Source organism: Phaethon aethereus (assembly GCF_964289735.1).
Source record: "Phaethon aethereus genome assembly, chromosome: 18".
Taxonomy (NCBI): domain Eukaryota; kingdom Metazoa; phylum Chordata; class Aves; order Phaethontiformes; family Phaethontidae; genus Phaethon; species Phaethon aethereus.
Genome location: NC_138594.1, coordinates 12,822,050 through 12,841,677, shown reverse-complemented (window position 1 = coordinate 12,841,677; position 19,628 = coordinate 12,822,050). Strand labels below are relative to the sequence as shown.

At 54.4% G+C, this 19,628-nt stretch overlaps 1 protein-coding gene across 1 annotated transcript in view; it reads left to right on the top strand.

Annotated features, from left to right (window-relative positions):
* The window catches only part of SLC39A11 (solute carrier family 39 member 11), a gene marked incomplete at both ends in the record, with an annotated part of 95,860 nt that overhangs the window by 32,300 nt on the left and 43,932 nt on the right, over nucleotides 1-19,628 (top strand). The window lies entirely within an intron of this gene.

The following is a 19,628-nucleotide window of genomic DNA, read 5'->3' as shown; positions in this document are numbered from 1 at the left end:
TTGCTGTTGCTCATTTCCACCTTGCCGGGGGAGCAGAGCCTGTTTTCACACATCGCGGTGCTAATGTTACTATAATAGGGAGGAGGAGAAGCAGGCTGCAGCAGCACTGGCAAAATGACTTCAGATTCCTTGGGTGGAATTCCTCAAGATACTCTTGAGTTAGCAGTAGGTCTTTAGGTTCAGCTGCCCGTTGAGGAGGAGAAGTCTTGAGTTGGAGTTGGAAGGTTGTCACACCCTTTGAAGAGGAGATGTCGTGAGTTGGAAGGCTGTCAGAGGTTGGGGGCACTTGAGGAACAGCTCCTCAGGATAAGCCCGACATAACATTTGGTTGCCTTGTGCGTTGCTTCATTCTTGGTTGAACAGCGCTGTAATAGCGTGAGAGCCGCTGGCAAGCGCGGATGCCGCTTTATCTGCGCGTGGAGGCATGAGCTGCCTCCGCACCTGCTGCTTTCATGGCCGCTTGGCTGGGGAGAAGTGTTGTCCCTCTCCGCAGATGACATCTGCGCTTGTGAAATGTGCCCTTGGCATCTCGTACCGCTTCCTGCTGTTCTTTGCAAGTGTTGTCTGTCTTGTTAATACGCCCTTCTTTCCTGGGCTTCATCCAGTGTCCTCCTAAATGAAACGTGGCCAGAAGGACTTAGCCTAGCTACAGGCTCCTCTGTTTAATTCTGTTCAACTATTAGAGTTGCAGGGGAGCTACAGCATTATTTCCATCATCTCCCTTTCAAGACGAGGACCCTTCAGCGAGACCTGTGGGTGGCATTTGAGCTTTCCGAGGGAAATGGTGCAGGTGGAAGAGGACAACGCAAAATTGGCTTGCTGGGGATCCGGTGTGCACCAGCGCTGCTGGCATCGCTGGAGGGTCGAGCTGTGCCCCCAGATGCTGCGGTGGAGGGTGCGCTGTGCAGCAGTGCCTCGTGCTGTGCACGGGGCGCAGAAGGGGACAGACGCTACCTGAGAACTGGGAGGGCTTTTGTCTTTGAAGTGGCTTTTCCCGTAAGCCTCTTACCCTGCATGTGTCAACACAAGCACAGATTTAACAGCACTAGGACGTGGCGTTCCTGCTCTGCTGTTTGCTGTAGGGTCTAGCCGTGTGTTTTGCCTGTAAAAATGAAGATAGTGAGCAAAGAACGCTGGGCAGGTCTGTAAAGGCAGCAGGGCTCCTCATCTGAAGTGCTCGGTGGCAGATCAGCACGTGTCTTCGTGCCTGCTGCGTGTGGTGGTGCAGCAGGGGCAGCTCCTTGGGAGCCCTCGGCTGGCACCGTCAGCTGCACCAGCCGCGGGACCGGGGGTGCCGGGGACACGGGTGGCATCGTGCTACGTGTGCTTGCTGCTCCGCTCTGCGCTCCTTTTGTTTCGGGGTGATTTGTTAGTCTGTGAGTCTTATTAAAGCCTGTTGAGTGACACGCTGGTTAGGACCCGTGCTCTGAAATCAGCTCTTGTCGGCAAGCGTGGAAGCTGCAGAGAGGCTTTCTGTGATGCTTATGGCCATTAATCAGAGGAGTCATTTCCCAAATTGAGCCTTGTTAACTCTGTGCAATATTATCCAGGAGCTTTAATTTCCTGGCTACACCTGACAATCTGTAAAGTCTCTTTAATTTTGCAGCTGTATGAAATAGGCTACTCGGAAACTCATTTCCATCCTCAGCCTGTGGCTGCAAGCAGCTCTGACGGCTTCTGCGCGGTGCTCGGGGGCCAATGCCACAGCGGTCAGACGGGCGTGTGCACATGTGTGAGCAGGGGTGGGCACTGGTGCTGTAATTAGTCCTCAAGTAATAACTCTCCTGACTTCGCCAGGTAATAGGGCATGAAAACGTGCCCTGAGGAACATCTCCAGAGACGTGTGGTGCACCAAACCCGTCTCTTCCCGGAATGGTTGTCCCACGGCTCGGGAGATGGCCGGAGGGCTGAAATCCTGCCTCAGCCCAGTTCCAGGCTGGAAGGGGATGAGCACGAGTGGAGCCTGGGAGAAACACCGCTCCGCTGCAGCTGCGTTCGGGAAACCCTTAAATTTCAAGGTTTATTAAACTGAACTAACCATCAGTGTCGTTGCCTCTGGAGTGGATGTTGTTTTGGCTTCGTTCAATGAGCACAGTAATTCATTTGTTTTCTAGCTATGGTTCTTTAGTTGAGCGGGGATGGGAATAATTTTCAGTCACCCTAAGGATGCTTTGGAGGAGTGAAATGAAAATCGGGAGCTCTAGCAGTCACTCTGCATTACGGCAGCAATATTAGCCGAGGAGCGATGCCAGGGCATGTACCGTGAAGTGTAGGAAGGCCATCATCATTATTTTGAAGGAAAGGGAATAAACTGCATAAAAAAAAAAAAAAAGAGGAGGGCTATTCCTCACATTCAAACTAAACAAACATTTTAAGGATAACGAAGTGTGTAAAAAGCCATGGCTCAGCTGTGTCATCGGGGACTGACCGTGTCAAGAGTGTAAAGGCGCGTGTAATGGGGTTTGCAATGGATGGGCCAGGGACTGGAGCAATCCCAAAACGGAGCTAGGGGAGGGCACTGAAGCGGTCCCCAGCCCCAGTGCATCTGTGCAGAGCAGTTTGACCATGTTATGGAGACAGATAGATATATATGTGTGTGTGTGTATATATATACACCCATATATATGGTAACTTGCTGTTTTGCTGTGTGGGTCTGGTCACACTTTCAGGTGACCCGTTCTCTTCTCTGCAATGTGGCCATCAAGGGATCTGTTTAGGTAACAGCCTGTGCTGCTTTGGGATTTTTTGTAATCATCGCCCTGTGCCTGGTGCATGGTGGTGGTTGGGGCGTGCTGGGAGCATCCTGGCTCTGCTTCTGCTTCGAGTCGGCTCTGAGCAAGCACAAACCTCCTCAAAACCGCAAATGCGAAACTGCAGCTGCAATCTGGGTGCAAGGAAGGGCACGGGGGAACACCACGAACCATATTTTTATTGCCTAAAAGCATGAAGCTCTTGTGCGGGGCTGTGTCCGTCTTTGCAAGGCTGCGCAAATGGTTCCTGAGCTGCTGAGGGATGGCAAGAAATCGGTGGGCTGGCACCCCGTGTCCTGGCTGGGACCCGCGGGTGTTTGGGTGCTCGAATGCCTTTGTGGAGCTGAGCCTGCACCCCAAAAAGATGGATAAATGAAGACTTTGATCTTGTTTCTGATTTGGAGCTGGTGGGCGGTGGTTGGAAGCTCTCCATGAGGTCTCCCATGCCGTTGCTGGCAGAGGAGGCTGCACCCGGTGGGTTTTGCTCTTGCAGACCAGTTTGGCTCCAGTTTAAATCACAGCTGAGTGGTCAGGGAAGCTGCTGGGGACAGAACTCGTCCTCCTCAGGAGCAGAGGGTCGGGAACCTTTTTTCCTTCTGAAGGCAGTGGGTTCGTTTTCCCTAATCGCTGGTTCTGATTTGATTTGTGCTGGTGATTTTTTTTCCCATCTGATTTCAATTTCAACACATTTTCATTTCAGTTCGCTGTGTCCTGAGACTGTTGTTCATGTCCAGGCCTCTCTTTTATCCTTTTCCATGTGGTATATGGCACAGGATGATGGAATATGCCTTTTCACTGAAAATCAATGTTTATTTCCTCCCACCCCCTGCCAGGAAGCTTTCCCAGATATGAGTATTGATTGTTCAGATAAAAGCCATGTTTATGCTATAATTGCTCTTTAAATCAGTGGGGCTGGTGGGTTTACACTGTAATTGCTCTTTAAACCAGTGTGGAGCTGGTGGATGCTGGGTGGGTGCTGCGGGATGGAGCTGCTCCTTGTACCAAGATGCTCAGGGACATGCCAAGTGTTGGTCGTCTGAAGCGTTTGGATAATGTCTCGAAGAAGCCTCTGCTGTTGGCCAGGTTATGCACAACGCGGAGCTGCTGCCGCGCAGCCGTCGCCTCCAGCACGCCAGGCTTCGGTGCCGTCGGGGTGACTTCAGCAGTATCCGTATTTTCCATGTTGTTTTCAGGGCGTGCGCCTCCTGACAGGACAGTGGGCAGGATGCACGCGCTGCTATGGGAAACGGGAAATGGCTGGCGGCGCTCCGCAGCAGAAGCGAGCATCTTCCCGGGGTCCCTGCGCCGGGAGGTGGCACCCAGCCTGCGGGGAGCCCACGGATGTCCTCTTTGCCCCAATCCCCGCGGCATGCGGGAGGATGGCTCCTGCCTCTGGCCCTGCGGGGTGGTGGTGTCGAGCCACGGAGGGCGTCTGATGCGGGAAGGAAATATTAGGGCTTTTCCAGATTGTGATTTTTTTTTTTTAAAGTTTTTTTTTTTTTTAAAAAACTCTTAAGAATCCTGGGCTGCTTTTCAGCAGCTGGTTTCTCCCTGCCTCCAGGAACGGCAACGATGCCCGGTGCAGTCAGCGGTGTGTGTGCACCCACTTGCAGCTCTGCAGGGGGTAGCTGAGGCTGCGTTTCCCCCGGTGCCCCTGATCCCTGCTCTGTGCCACCACCCGTGACCCAGGGGCTGCGGGAACTGGTCCTCTGCTCCCAGCACGGGGTGACTGTGGGTTCAAACTACTCCCTGGGGAACAGCACTGGGGGTCCCCGGGCCGGGCTGGCTGGACAGACAGTGCCCAGGGTGGGAGTGGGAGATGCCGCCTGGTTACAGGGCGACTTTTACGTATTTGAGGGAAGGAGCTCTGCGAGGGGCGGAGGTAATGAGGGCTCTGCTCCTGCAGCTCCTGCCTTGTGCCGGGTCCCCCCTGCCTAATAAGACAAACGCTGTGATTGAAGCTTTGTCGGAGCCTGGACTTTTGCAATAGCTCTATTTAATTTGAATTTTTCAGCATCTAAAGAGAGGGAGCTCCTGCTGGTGCCGTTCCTGAGTAGGGAACCCTAACCGCAGAGCATCCCTCCGCTTCATCTGCCTGTGTCCTTGAAAGGGAGAATAGCTTTGAAGCAGCTGCCTTGCCTTCCCTGCCTCCAGTCTGCCTGCTGCATCCCAAAGCCGTTCAGTGATGCCCAGGAGACCTGGCTGAACGTGTGCTTTGTGGCTGGGGCACGGGGAGGGGATGCAGGGCTGGGGGGAGACCCTCGCCCAGGCTGGGGCAGGTCCGTGCAGCAGCAGTGACGGTCTGCGCAGCCGCTGGGAGGGCTGCTGGATAAATAACCTCAATTAGAGAGTGTCCTTCTGCTTTTCACATAGGCACCACCGGGCCGGAATGACTATTAGTTTCAAGGTGAGCCCGTGTGATGGATTGGCTGCTTAGACATCCTGTCCATCACTTGCTGTCCCTCTCGGTGGGCTGTTGTAAATGAGGGCTTTGCTTCATCCCGATACGGGGGGCAGACAGCGTTCAGCCTGGCTGCGTGGGTTATTGTGGGGCTCGTGGTTGTTTTTCCTTCGGCTTGCCGCTCGGCACAGAAATAGGCTGTTCCTGGCTCGAGCAGGAGCCGGGGAAGTGGTGTGTCCTCCCTTCGGAGGCTGCACCGGGAGTTACTCCAACTGAGTTTAGAGGCAGAATAGCTGCAGCATATAAGCAGAGATCTCAAATTGGGCTTTTTATCTCTTATTTTTCAGTAGGCTGTGGGAGCAGGAGGGTTGGTGGGACTGGAACCGAGCGGGAGCCAAGCCTGGCAGCTGCCCGCGAGGGAGGCGTGACAAGCACTCTCTCCCCCGAGTGTCCCCGTCACCAGGGCCTGGGCTGGGGTGGTGGGGACCGATGGCAGCAGGGCAGGACCTGCCGCTGGCTGCGAAGCCATCGCAGCCGCTGCAGGGACGGGGGCGGCAGCGGGGTTTGGCACTCAGCTTCTTGCGAGCTCCGCAGAAAAAGGTCTCTTATTTTTTCTTTTCAAAGACTTGGTGGTTTCTCATCTGTTGTAAGCTTAAACTAAATCTCCCTATTTTTTAAACTGTGTTATCTGCAAGTCTAAAGCTCAAGCATATTCGTTGCCCTCTGTGTGTCTGTGCCTAAGTACTCGCCCCGGGCCCCAGTTTTGCCCTCCTGGCTGTGAGCTGAGCGGGTGATGCCCTCCATGGCACGTGCTGCTCAACGATAACTCCAGCCTCAAGGGCATCTGGAGAGAAGCAGCAAAGCTGAGATTGATTCTCTTCAAGAGAGATGTATCTATGACAGCAGATGGTGCGAACTGCCTTAAAGTCAGTATAAAATAGCACTGAATTCCCAATCACGTATAATTAAAATGGTGCTTATTTATTCATTTTACCGCCAATGGGCGGCTCCCCTCTTTGTACGAGGGGCTCCGGCCGCGGGCTGCGGCGTGGGCTTTCCCCATGAGCCGACGGCAGGAGCTTACAGCATCCGTAAGCGATGCTCGGATATGAAAATACTCAGTAAAATATTTGTTAGGCTCCTTCCACCCAGGAGTCTCTCTCCAGTGTGCAAATGGGGACTGTCTCCTGGTATCCCATTCCAGGAAGATGCAATTTGTAGAATAGCTTTTTTTTTTATTTTTTGAAGTCGCCCATCCTTTTCCAGGTGGACCTCAGCAGCTTTCCCGTGGTGTGGCGAGGTGGCTGACTTAACATTTCATTAGCATCGGAGGAGATCTCAGCCTGCGCGGAGTGGCAGCCGTGCCAGGCTCCGACTGGACACCCACACCAGGGGGTATGGGCCGTGCCCGGGATGGCGCATTGCTGCTGGGTGTGAGCACCCTGCAAAACGTTGGTCATTTTCTGCACGGCATCAGGTTTTTTGCTGCTTTGGTTCTGGGGTTGGTATTTGGGGAGAGCAGGACCGGCCCCAGCAGGGCGTCTCTGCGTGTTGTAGACATCGGGGCCTCGCTGTGTAGGGATCAGAAATACCTTCAGCTGGAAACAGGAGTTATCTGGGAGGCTTAGTGCTGAGGGCTTCTCCATGAAAAGGCAGAAAAAGGCTGTTTAAAATAATCCTTTATTGAAATACTAGAGGAAAATTTAAGAAATGGATTTTTTTTCATGCATGCGTGTGTGCTTCCCAGCTGAATTCCCATGCCGCAGTGGAGGAAGGAGAGCTTAGCACCGTTCTGCCGGCTGAGTCATCCCCATCTTCCCACCCCAGGCTGAGAGAGATCGATTTGCTTTGGATTCAAAGGAGAAAAAAAGAACCCAGCTCCTTCCCGTCATAAACACCAGTGGTGGTTCAGATCCCTTTTTCTGAAGTTGATTTTTGAGAGGTATTTGCTGGCCTCCCCCAGCTCCAGGTCTCTTCCGAGCCGAGAGCAGCCCCCGGGAGACGGGGGTCCTGTGGATCTTCTAAATGTTGAGAACCAGAGACCTGCTGAGCATCGCCTCTGCCCCGTCCCCGCCGACTGCAGTGAGCTCAAGCCTGCTTGGTGGTGAGGATGATGATGGGCACGGCTTTGTGCTTGCGTGGCCAGGGCTGGGTGGTAACCCTCTCGGGGACAGATATGGTCAAACCCCTGGAAAATTGGCGTGTCCTTGCTGCAGAGCTTGGAGCGAGCACGGGGGAATCCTGGTGCGAGTTGAGCCATCCTGACCCCCTCGAGCTGTCCTGGATGGCTGCGCTGGAGCCACACAGCCTGTTTCTACTTAAACTCTGTTAGAGACGGGAGTTTTAATTTCTGAGACATTCATCCCAGATCCATAAATCAGAATTTATTGAAGGAAGAAAGCCCAGACCCAAAGTGAAGAGTCTCGTCTTGCAGCTGAGGCTATTGATGAATCTTCCATTTCACAACGTAACACTGCAGCTTGCACCCCAGTTTTGCTTTTCTGGTTTTACCCTAAGGACTAACTAAAATAGGAGAATTAAAAATTTAATAGTAGGCTAGATAGTGCTGTCGCACAGCAGAAAAAGGCTGGGATCCTTTCGTTAATGTGGGAAGGCGTTTCCTGCTCCTCTGGCAGGGCTCAGTTCAAATCTGTTTTCTGCCCCTTGGGCACTGCCTGCCACAAGGGACGGGTTCCTCTGAAGTGGGAGAAGTGAAATCTCTTGCTGTCCTTCCCGGGTGCTCGTTACACGCTGGCTAATGAGCATCCCTCGCTCGCAGACCGGCCGTTGGGATGGCAGCATGCCCATGGGTGCCAGTGGGATCCAACCCTGCTGTGCCGGCATCACTGGGGGGCTTGGGGAGGGAATGTGGCTGCGGCGAGGTCCCGTGGGAGGGATGGCGTGTGGGGTCCCACCACCCGAGCCCCACGCCAGCCGTGGCGGCGCTGCTCCTCTCCAGGCTGCCGGCCAGGTCTCTTTCCATCCTGCAATCTGTTTGAAATCTGCTTTGTTTGCAGAAATACTGTTGTTCTGCTGCAATTTGTTTCTGTGGATCAAGGGGGTAGCTTGTGTGTGTGCGATACCATCAGGATATCGCACTCCAAAACTCAGCTGTCTCCGCCGCCCCATGGATGAGCAGGGGATGATGGATTTGCTCCCGAAAGCAAACGGGAGCTGATGGTTTGGTTTTGCTGGGAGAGCAGGCAAAAATCCAATCCGCTTGTCCCTTCGGGGAGAGCAGGGATTGATTTTTTTAAGTCTGCGGGCTGAGCTGCTGAGAACAAAGGAGCACTTTATTTCTTTTCCTCAGAAATCAATTATTTATTCATTTTATTTTTCAGACTATGAGAATAGCCCCTTTTCCCAAGTGTGTGTTTGGTCTGCCTGGCCATGGCAGCAACCGATCCGGAGGGATCGATGCCTTTCCCTCACGCCGGGCTGCGGCTGGTGGGGGATGAGGACGGGAACCCCACATGTGTCCCTCCAGCCGTGGTTTTATTCCAGAGTGCGCGTGAAGCCGCTGAACAGCAAATGCAACCTACGACTTGGGAAACTCTCCCTAGGAACTGGCTGGAGCTGGTGCGCACCGGGGAAACGTCACCGTCTGCGGCTCGCCGGTGTACGGGGCAATATCTGGTGCCACCCGTTAAGCTTGGGGACAGCCTGAGGTTGGTACGTGGCTCTGCAGCTCGAGGGGCTGGGGCTGAGAGGAGGCCGGATCCTGCCTGGCTTTCCGGGCGCGTAAATCCCGCAGCAGAGCAGCCGGCAGAGGCGCGGAGGACGGTGCCCGCAGCCCCAGAGCCCCCCGGAGCCGCTCGGCGGGGGCTGGCAGTGGAGTCCCCCGAGACGTGTGCATGGCCGAAGAGGGGTCCGCGGGTACCGGACCCCACGACACGGAGCGAGTGAGGGGAAGGGCAAAGGCCCCCCCGGGAGTCCCCTTCCCTTCGGGGGGTCTCACTCAGACCATTACAGAGGCTGCAATTGCTCTCCGCACCCCCAGATTTAAAAAATTGTTGCTTCGTAATTTCTCCTGACTGTGCCCTGCCCCAGGAAGCCTCGTCTGCGAGGGAAAGGCGCTAACGGGGGAACGATGCCGCTTGGAGACGCGCTGGGTTTGGAGCAGGGCGGTTCCTGCCTCTAACTCGGTGCTAACGGTGTCGCTGCGCCGTCGTCGCGGGCACCGCTCCGTTGTGCCGCTTCCACCTCTAGTTAAACCTCTGGGCCCTAATGCGTTCGTTAATTGATTTTTATTTTCAAACAAATTTAATTTGCAAAGATAATTTCTCTAGCTGAAGCCACCGTGTCCTTTCCGATTAAAAGAGGAGCAGACTTTGAGTAATGGGTGTGCTTGGGTGAAAGAATACGGGGAATAACGGAGCGTGAGGATTGAGCAGCTCATCTTGCTTGTCTCTAGTTTGGAGCCTGGGACGCGCTGCGAAGAGATGTCGTGGCGGAAAGCAAGCGGCAATAACCGCTGTTCTGTTCTGCTTTCTGGGTTGCCAGCGGCGCGGTCGCGTTTGTACTGACAGCTGCTGCTGGAGACTGTGCCAGCCTTAGTTTCTGCTCCGTGGATTTCCATACCTTCACTCAGCTCTAATTAAAAAAAATTAAAAAAATAGGCAGGAGAAGCGTGGAGGGAGGATGGGCTGGGGTAGAGCAGGGCAGTAGGAAGAGGACAGAAGTGCAGGTCTGTGCGAGGGGGGACGATGCCAAAGCACCCTCGGGCAGGAGGCGGAGGTGGCTCGTTTGCAGCGGTGGCCCCGCTGTGCTGGGGCCGTGGTGGGACCCTGCGGTGATGGCAGCAGGCGGCTCCGCCGAGCCCGTGGTCCCATGCCACCGCGCCGGGCTGCCTCGGGGCTGCTCGGACGAGGGTCCGCGTGAGCCCCGTCCTCCCGGCTGCCCCCGTCGCTGCAAGATTGTCATCGGATAAAATGGCTCTTGATAAAAATTCCTCTTTTCTTTTTAAGCAGGTGATGGGATTATTTATTTTTCTCTTCCTTCAGAGATTCGCTGCATCTGATCTTGCTCAGATCAGAAGCTGTTCCGTGCCAAGGACCAGAAATCCGAACATAGCTCAGCCCTCTGAAATGAAGCGATTAAATTAACCTGAATGTGTAAAATTTCAGCATAAAATGATCCAGCGATGCACTTTATCTACTGGGAACTCTTTAAGGAGCTCTTGGAAGTTAGCGTGAATTAGTTTGCTTAAAAGGACCCGGTGCATGTAATTACATTTAACATCGTGCTGTCGCTCTCGCCCAATAAATTAATCTTTAAACACCTCAAACACCAAGCGGTGAGGATTTTGGCATTCCTCCCGTCTTCTGACATCAGGCAGCCTGTGTCGCCCGAGGGACGGGCAGCACCTTGGCCTTCCTGCTACTGTGCGTTGCCATCACGTGCTTGGCTGAGGCCGTGTCACCTCTGTCACTCGGGTTTTGGCCCGTCGCTGGGAAGCAGCCTTGGTGGCATACTTCACCGCGAGGTCCAGTGCCTTACCAGGGAGATTTCCCAACGAGTTCTGGGGCAGGAGCGGGCGGTGATGGGGCTCAGGTGGTTCCCAGTTGCAGGGATCTCCCTCCTGAGCATCTCCCCTCACACAGCAGGTGCAGCGAGGGACCCTCCTCCAGCAGACCCTGCTTCAAAGCACGTGCCGTGGCCATCATCCTCCGTGTCCTCATGGAAGAGGCTGCCATGGCATGAGGGGTCTGGAGCACAAGTCTGATGGGGAGCGGCTGAGGGAACTGGGGGTGTTCAGTCTGGAGAAGAGGAGGCTGAGGGGAGCCCTCATCGCTCTCTACAACTGCCTGAAAGGGGGTTGTGGCGAGGTGGGTGTTGGTCTCTTCTCCCAAGGAACCAGCGATAGGATGAGATGAAATGGCCTCAAGTTGTGCCAGGGGAGGTTTAGATTGGAGATTAGGAAAAATGTCTTTACTGAGAGAGTGGTCAGGCATTGGCACAGGCTGCCCAGGGAGGTGGTGGAGTCACCATCACTGGAGGTGTTCAAAAAACGTGTGGACGTGGCACTTCAGGACACGGTTTAGTGGGTGTGGTGGTGTTGGGTTGATGGTTGGACTTTGTGATCTTAAAGGTCTTTTCCAACCTTAACGATTCTGTGATTCTGTGACATTGCTGTGAACAGCGGGTTTGGTGTCTGAGGGTGAATCCCTGTGGCTCTGGAGGAATGAGCGGCTGGTTCAGGGCATCCAGCTGAGATTTGCAGAGGGTTGGCTTGTCTGGGCCAACTTTGGACAACCTGTGCTGTTCCTTCCCTTTATTGCACCTCTCCAGCGCCTTTCCCTCTGAATGAAGACCTGCATTACGGATTCATTTTCCCACACTAAAGTGCACCCAAATGCACGCTGGCAGCTCTCTGGGATGAGGGGAGCTTTCCTGGGTGCAGGAGTTACACGGCAGCTGGAAGGATCACCAGCGGCAGGAGATAAAGTTGGGGCAGCAAGAAAGATCAGCGCATTGGGTATCTGCCTGACCGTGGTTTCTCGGGCCGCTGTGGATAAATGATGGCATGCAGAGGGCTGGAGCGGGAATTTCATGTCAGACTCGATGATGGATCGCTGGAGCAGCAGGGGAGAGGTTCGTGCATTAGGATCAGGGTTTGGGGGACACAGAGGTGGCACCTGCAAAGTGGGGGGAGTCTGGGAAGGGAGGCGAGCGGTGCAGCACCAGCAGGGATGCTCTGGAGCAGTTGCTGGGAGCGTTGCAAGACGGAGGTGCCCTGGGGTCCCGAGGGAGCCGCGGGGGAGTGCTGAGGGCGTGCTGGGTCTCTTCTCAGGCCGGGTTGTTGCCGGTGCGATGTTTGAGCTGGGGTTTGGGTATCAGGCTCCCCTTTGCTCGGTAGCTGATGCTCTCTCTGAAAATGGGGTGGAGGAGGGAGCTGGCGGGGCTGGTGCCGGCGCAGGGCAGGCTGGCGCGCTCCAGCGTCCTCCTGACTCCAAATTTCAGATGGAGCCCAGCAATAATCATGTGTCTGAGAGCAAGTGGCAGTCAGTCATGCTGAATTAAACAACCTTTTATGAAAGCTCCTGTGCACGCTTGGATAAATGAAGGCGCCTAATAGACAGTGAGTCATGACACTCTATTTATCTTCCTTGCTGAAAGCCTGAGCAGATGCAGGGACCTCTTTTATCTGCCAGAAACATTGGAAAATGAATTTGTTACGTACGGGGCGCTGGAGGGGTGAGATCATGCCAACAGGCTGGGGTTGCAGTCACTGGGGTGTCCCGCTCCCACCCCTGCCACAACAGCCGGTGCGGTGGCGGGGTTGATGGCACCCGGAGCCTGGGCAGCCTGCGCTTTCTGCTCAAGCAGGCAGAGCTTTTGGTAGCAGTAAATAAATGCCTTTTTTTTGTTTTGTTTTAAAAACACCCTTATTTTGACCATAGTTGGACAACTGTGAGGAGCTCCTTGTTCAGCAGCTTCGTTCTCTGGCTGCAGACTTCCCAGGACCGGGATTTCCCCTGCTTTGGAGACTCATTCCTTAAAAGAAAACCTTTTCCCTTGGCAGTTTTATTTCCAGCTCCTCTGTGATCCAGGCTGTCACCCTGATCAGAGCGGAGGTGTGCGACCCGGGACTCCCGCCCGCTCCCCTCCGCCTGGCTCGCAGCCTGCGGCACTCGCTGCCTCTCCCTGTACCTGTCTGCGAAGGGGATAGCAGTTATCCCATAAGAGGTGCTGTGCTTAATTACTTACAGTAATTAAAACCTCTCACGGAGGTGTCAGTTAAGAGCAGCATGCCTGTGCGACGGCGGGGAGCAGATGCTCGTAACACCCATCTGCTCTTTAGCATCGAGGCCCTTCTGTGCTCCCTGAAATTCCTCCTGCAGCGGCACAAGGAGGATGAGGAAAACACGGATGTGGAGAAGTTTAGGAGGGGGACGAGCTCCCGTTGCTTGCTGCCAGCGCGTGTGAGGAATCGCTTCGACTACGTGCGCTGTGGGATGGGCACTCGGGGCTGAGGAGAGCAGTTGGGCTGGTGGCTTCAGCCCCAGGCGCTGCCTGTAATCCTTGAAAAAAGCCTTTAAAAAAAAAAAAAAGTGAAGAAAGGTAACGGTGGTGTCCCCAGAAGGCAGAGCGTGCCGCTGCCGTAACGCGGAGCGATGCGTGGGTGCTGCTGGGAGCGCGCGTGTATCTGGCTCCGCTTCCCGCGGGCTGTGGCTGTTGATTTTGAGGCGGCTTCTCTTCTGGGGTTTCCTCATAGTCAAAAACCGACAAGAGGCTGAGGAGACGGGGATGGTGCACACCGGTCCACGCGCGGGGGCCACGCTGGGGAGCGGTGCCGTCTGCCTGCCGCCGGCAGCAGCGCCCGCCCTCGGTAGCGCTCGGACGACGGAGGGATGCTCCGTCCCGGCGTGGTCCCCCCGCTGCCCGGGGTCTCTGCAGACCCACGGAGATGCTTCTGCTGCCGGGCTGCGGCCGCGGGCACCCCACGCGAGCAGCGATGCCGTTGTGTTGCAGCAAGAGGTGGACGCCGGGGTGGATTTTGCAGGGAGGAAGGGCCGGCGGGACCCGCGTGCCACAGGGATGAAGCCCAACGGCCACGAAGCATTTGTTACATCTGCTTAAAGTTAATGGGGTATCGAGGGTTATGGAGATGAGCGGAGTGGGGAAAGGGCTCGGGTTTGCGGCGTGAGAGACGTTAATAGCGTCACGCTTGCTCTACAGGCAAGCATTTCTGTAAGGGGCTTGGATTGACTATTGGGCCTCTGGGAACCTTAGAAATTTTCCAAGTAATTTTGATTTATCTCAGCCATTAGGGGAGAGAATTTAACATGCAATTATTTTCTGCACCTCGGGAGGGGATGTGAACTACTTGTGTTATCATTTTCTTTAGCAAATGGTTCCCTCTTCCCTCCCCCGGCGCCAGACAAGGGGTCAGACCAAGCTCGCTCGGCTCTCCTGGTTTTAACAGAGCAGCCATAACGCATAAAACAGATTTCCAGCTGCAGATGAGCAGGTGCTGGCAATAACGAGAGTGGGGTGTGGTGCGGGGCTCGGAGGAGCCGAGAGGAATTTGGCAGCAGGTTTGCTGGAGCCGGGCCGGCCACTGCTTTGCGGTTACCTGTGCCGGTGGGGTGCGGTTGTAATGATATCGCAGAAGCAGATGAGAGAGCCGGAGACATCACTGGGTGGAGGCTTTCGGAGAGTATTTGATGCTCTTTTGCCTTCGCCTTGTTCCTGTGCATGTGAACACCAAGTAACTTTTACAAATAACTTAATTTTTTCATAGTTTTTGATCCGTCTGTTGTGCGCCTGTGCTTGGCACTGTCTCTCTGCCCCTTCTCCTACGCTTTAGAGATGGGAGCTGGCAAATTTTTATAAACTTTTTTTGTAATTTCATCCTTTACAAGTTTAAGCTTAAGGAAGAAACCGCGGAGCCCCCGGCACGGGACTCGCATTGCTGTGAGAGCCCAGAGATCCCTCCCACGGCCGCTGGCAGATCCGGGTCCCTTCTCGGTGAGGCAGAGTCTGGTTGCGAGAATTTGATGGGGAAATCGATGGGCAAAAGATCAAGGAGGATTTTGGAGCTGTAAATGATTTTCCTTCCACCATCTTCAGCCGAGGGAGGCTCCAGAATCCCACGAGCGTGTTTGCTCCGGCATGGAGAAAGGAGACGCGGGATGCTGCCTGCGAGAGCGTGCCTGCGTCGGGGGGTACCAGCTCCCTCCAGCCCCCCTTGTGCTCCTGGCCCCCCCAGCCCCTCTCTGCCCCGCTGGCGTGCTGGAGCTGCCCCATGCCACGGTGCTGGGCTGGACGGGGAGGTTTGCCGCTGAATCGAGACCAAAGTGGGTCTCAGGCTGCCCGAGAGGGGCTGCACGGGCTCCTCGCACAGAGGCTTTGCTGGGGGGGCTTTGAACAGCCCCAGCTCAGCAGCCTGGCTGAGCGTGTTTAACCTCCAGCGTTTGAGAGCTGTAGGAGGAGAGAGGCATGGCTAAAGCCAGGCCTAGATGGAGAGGAGGAGAGGGGTTCTAAAGCAGGGGTGGAAAGCTACAGAGCTCTCTAGACTTTGGTTTGAGTTCGGGAGCTAAAGTGGTGCAATAAAGAGGGTTTTCTTGAGCACAGAGCAAATAGTGTATTCGTCTGTGTACTGCTTGCGAGTGCAATAAAGCTGAGCTAATGCAAACAGTTTTCATTAAGAAATAATAAAAAATAAAAAGCCATTTCACATGCTGATAAGAAGCCAGTTGGTTTTTATGTTTCACCAGCAGTTTAAGCCATACTGAAAGCCATTTATCTTTTTCCAGTGCTGGCTGCAGAGGATATGAAAAATGCAGCAGGCTGCACATAGGTAATTAAACTTTTGGCAGAATCTTTGCCCTGCAGCTTTACTAAGAAATTCAATAATGATAAATTGAGTAGAATAGAGAGAGGACTTTCTGTGAACAAGATTTAAAATAATGTATGTGGCACAGATAATTATTTGCCACCTAATTGTCTTGGCAAGGTTCTTGTGAGTACCCTTGTCTGATTGTGTCAGCTATTCTTTAAAAACCACCCCTTGTTCTGCTCTTATTGCTACTCCAATCTGCTATTGAGGCTTTCCTGATTTCCAGCCAAGTCTGTCTTTAGCCATAATTATTGTTTTGTTCCCCTTAGCCTGCGCAAGATGCAGCGTTTCAAGCTGGGAGCGCTTTGGGTGCTGCATTTTGTACGACAGCCGCACAAGTCCCCTCCCATGCTGTATCCAACACCGTGAGCTGGTATCATCAGTCCACTGTAATTATCTTTTTGGGGTTTTTTTTTTCCCCACACAGGAATTGGAAGCAAAACACATGGCTTGACCCATGTGTGGTTTGTAGTCTCACTACAAACTGACACTACTGGGGAAATTATGCTGGGATTGTCTCCCTGGTTTTGGTGTTGCCGCCTTTGTCCTCTACTGATGCACCGATAATCTGTATGAGAGGCAATTTCGTGTTCAAATTGTCCAGCTAAGCCACTCTCTGTACTTCCCTTATAAAAACTTCATCTATCCTGTTCATTTCCCACAGATTTCCCCCGTTTGCCACTGGCGGGAGCAGAGCTCCTTGTCCCCACGGGCACCATGGCATCGCCCTGTCCTCGGAGGCGCTTCAGATAGGCTGGTAAAAAGTCTAATTTTCATCAACAGTGTTTTCAGTAGTAGCAAGCAGACTCTTTCGAAGGAAAATAAATTTTTAAAAAAGATATTTAATACAAGTGACCCCTGTGCGCTGGGGCCGAATGGATAACCTGCGGGGTGGCGGGCTCATGGTAAGCGACGGAGCCAGCCTGGGCATTTGCTTTCATCAGAGCCCTGAAGTGGATCTTTTCGGGAAATTTCATAACGGGGAGAAACCGCTGCGGCAGCGCCGTGGTACCTCGCAGCAGAATGGGAATAGCTGAAACTTCCCCAGTTACGCGACGCAAGAGGGCGGATGCGGCCGCCGCGTCCCTTGTTCTGCTCCGCCGGGGGAGCCGAGCGGCTGCGAGCGGGTGGGATGTGCGGGGGAGCGTGGGTGCCCGTGGCCGACGCGCTCGGGCACCCGGTTTCCGCAGGTACGGGCAGCCCCGAGGCGCGGCGGGGTCCCTCTGCGGCACTCGCAGCTCCTCTCTGGGGCTCTCCCCGAGCTCGCGGCCAGGCGTTCCGCAAAGCTGCTTCTCAACGACAATTCGCCTGCAAATAGGAGTCGGGGGAGCCAAGGTCAAAGCCTGGAAGAGGGAGCTGGAAAGGCTTCGCTTTGGTGGTTAAACGCCAGCAAAAGCCGCGTTCCGCCTTGCTGCGGGAGTCCCGGGGGACAGAGCAGTTTTACGGTGAACTATCAAAGCCGGGACAAGGGAAACGAGGAGAAAGCAGGGCTGGAGTAAGGCCAGGGCAAGCCCGATAAAGCAGCAGCTGGAAGCACTGCGAGCTTCCGTGCGTGAGCGCATCGCCGTTGCCGGGGTCGGTTTGGACGGGGGGTCAGGCTGGAGCAGGAGGCGGCTCTTCCCGTCGCGGGGGCTCCGCGTGTGTCCCGAGGGGCCGGCGAGCGATCCTGGGTGTCGTGCCACCCGGCGCGGTCCCCTCCCTGCTGCCAGCCCGGGTGACGGTGCGTGAGGAACAGCCAAAAGGGAGATGGGAGTGTAATAGCAGGGGACAAATTAATGTCTTTGCAAGCAGAGCAGATGCCAAGGCAGAGCTGTTTTGTTCAGAGCCGGCAAGTTAGATTTTTGGAAACGCTGATGACATTTGGTTTATCGGTTCCACTAAGTGCCAAGTGAAAAGCAGCTTGGGAGGTTTTGATTTTTTTTTTTTTTTTTTTTTGGCTCATTCTGCCTAAACCATGGGGACAGGAACTGAGACATCTGGGGTTTCCACCCATGGCTCTGCTGTGGATTTGCTGCGTGGCTCTGGGCGAGGTATTTCTGCCTCCCGTGCCCGTCTGTGGACATCAGCTGTGCTGTAACGATCAGGTTGTCCCTGATAAAGTAAATCCCTGCATTTACTCATTTTGTTTAGTTTATCCCAAAGATGAGAGCGAAGTGGCCAAGGACTCGGCCGGAGCAGCGACATGGGGTGATGGATGGGTCCTTGACTTGGCGTGTTGTTAGGCGCTGCGCTGTGCTGGGAGGAGAGGCTGGATAAACCCCGGGGAGGAGGCAGGCTCCAGCCTAAGTCTGGTCCCGGGGTAGTGCTGGGGTACGTGAGAAAGAGGTAAGGGAAGATCTGAGATTGCAGAGGAAGATGTGTTGGACACGGGCTTGTGCTTTCTTGGATGGCACATGCTGCTCTTGAGTGGACACCTGGGGTTTTTTTTAAGCACGGTCTTAAAAGTCAGAAGTGCAAAGGATGGACTGGACCGGGTCACATCATGAGGTGAGCAACAAGAAAAAGGCAAAAATAAAATAGAAGAAAACTGCCAGCCATGGGGTAGCCTGCCTGGTGTCAGTAACGCCGTCCGTAGCTGGTGCTGTGAGAGACGAGAGCGCAGTGGAGGTGCTACTGCGCTGTCAGCAGGCAGCTTTTTTGGCCCCATTTAAGAGAAAACAAGTCGCTGATACTGCATTCTGCAGTTTCCCTGCATTTCCCCAGCAGATACGTGAATGCAAAGGTTCCCCAGCAGCCAGTGAAACGTCCATTTTCAGCATTCATCCTGCACTTGTACCTCACAAAAACTGCCTCAAGAGCCTATGCTGCCTCGGCTGTCGTGGCGTTGCGGTCGCACGTGCTTTTATTTAACACTTGTTGCGGTCTATAAAGGGAGAAGAGCTGGTGGTTTTTGTCACTTGAATGTAAGTGCTCTTCTCTAAATGTCACATAAACCATTTTTCTTCCTCCCTGGAAGCACTCGATGCCAGAGGGGGATTCCGTCACCTCCCTGCATCCTCACATCACCCTGGCTTTTGTGCAGGCGTGAGGCTCCGCAGGGAGCGGGGGGCTCGGCGGCCCCGACCCCTTGTGCTGTGGTGATGGGGCTGCTGGCAGCGCGCTGGGTGCGGGTCCGTGGGTCAGGGTCGGTGGCCGAGGCAGGGTCAGCTGAGGATAACGATGCTGTTTGTGGGGCCGGCGCGGACACGTGCCAAGCAATTAAAGTAATCCAGTGGCCTGGCAGAAGAAGGGAACTTCATCTGTAAGTGGCTTCAGCCTTGGCTGCCCTGTTGCCAGCGGTCTGCTGCGCCAGCGTTCCTGCGGTGAGTTGGACGAGCCGCTCCGCTGGATCTGGTTGTCCTTGCTATTGCTTAAAAAAAATATTTATCTTTGTCCCCGCAGGCTGCAATGAAGCTCTGCTGTCAAACGTTACTGCAGATTATTGACTGGGCTAGGTTTTGGGGACAGAAAGCGTCTGGCTCCGTACCGCGAACGACAACGACAGCGTTTATCTGCGCAGCGTCGCGCTCCGTTTGCAGAGCGGCAGTGGCGATGGCCTTTTTGGGGGGAAGCGTGAGAATCGCGGGTGTCGCGGTTTGCAGCCCTGGTGATGCCGTGCGGGGATGCTCCTGCAACGTGGGAGGCGGCAGGAGGGAATCCACCGGAGAGTTGCCTCGTCCCGCTGCACACAAGTGGGGTTTTAGGCTTTGCCCTGATTTGTTGGTGCCAAAATATATTAAATTCTTGGTTTTATTTTCTGTGCTGTTGAGGACCGTTTCAGGATGCCTTTACGTGTCCGTTTTTGTGTTACAGATGGCAAGATGTGAAGTGTTGCCGACACCTCTGCTTTCCCAAGGTGACCCCTTGTGACAATTTGCATGAGCCCTCTTGTGCTGAGGGTCTTAACTGGCGCTGAAAACGCACGCTGTGCGATGAGCAGCATGACGGCCGGGCATCATCCTGCCTCCAAACGGCAGGGGAAGCAATTGGGATTCGGTCAAAACTGTTTCAGACGGCTCCTTACACTGTCTGCAAAAAAACTCCTGGGCTGGGTGGGTCAAGGGACAGAAAAGAATTATATAAATCCAGGGCAAGAGAATTATATTGTCTAAATGTCAAATCTTTAATACAAAGCCGTAGCTGTTGCTGTGTG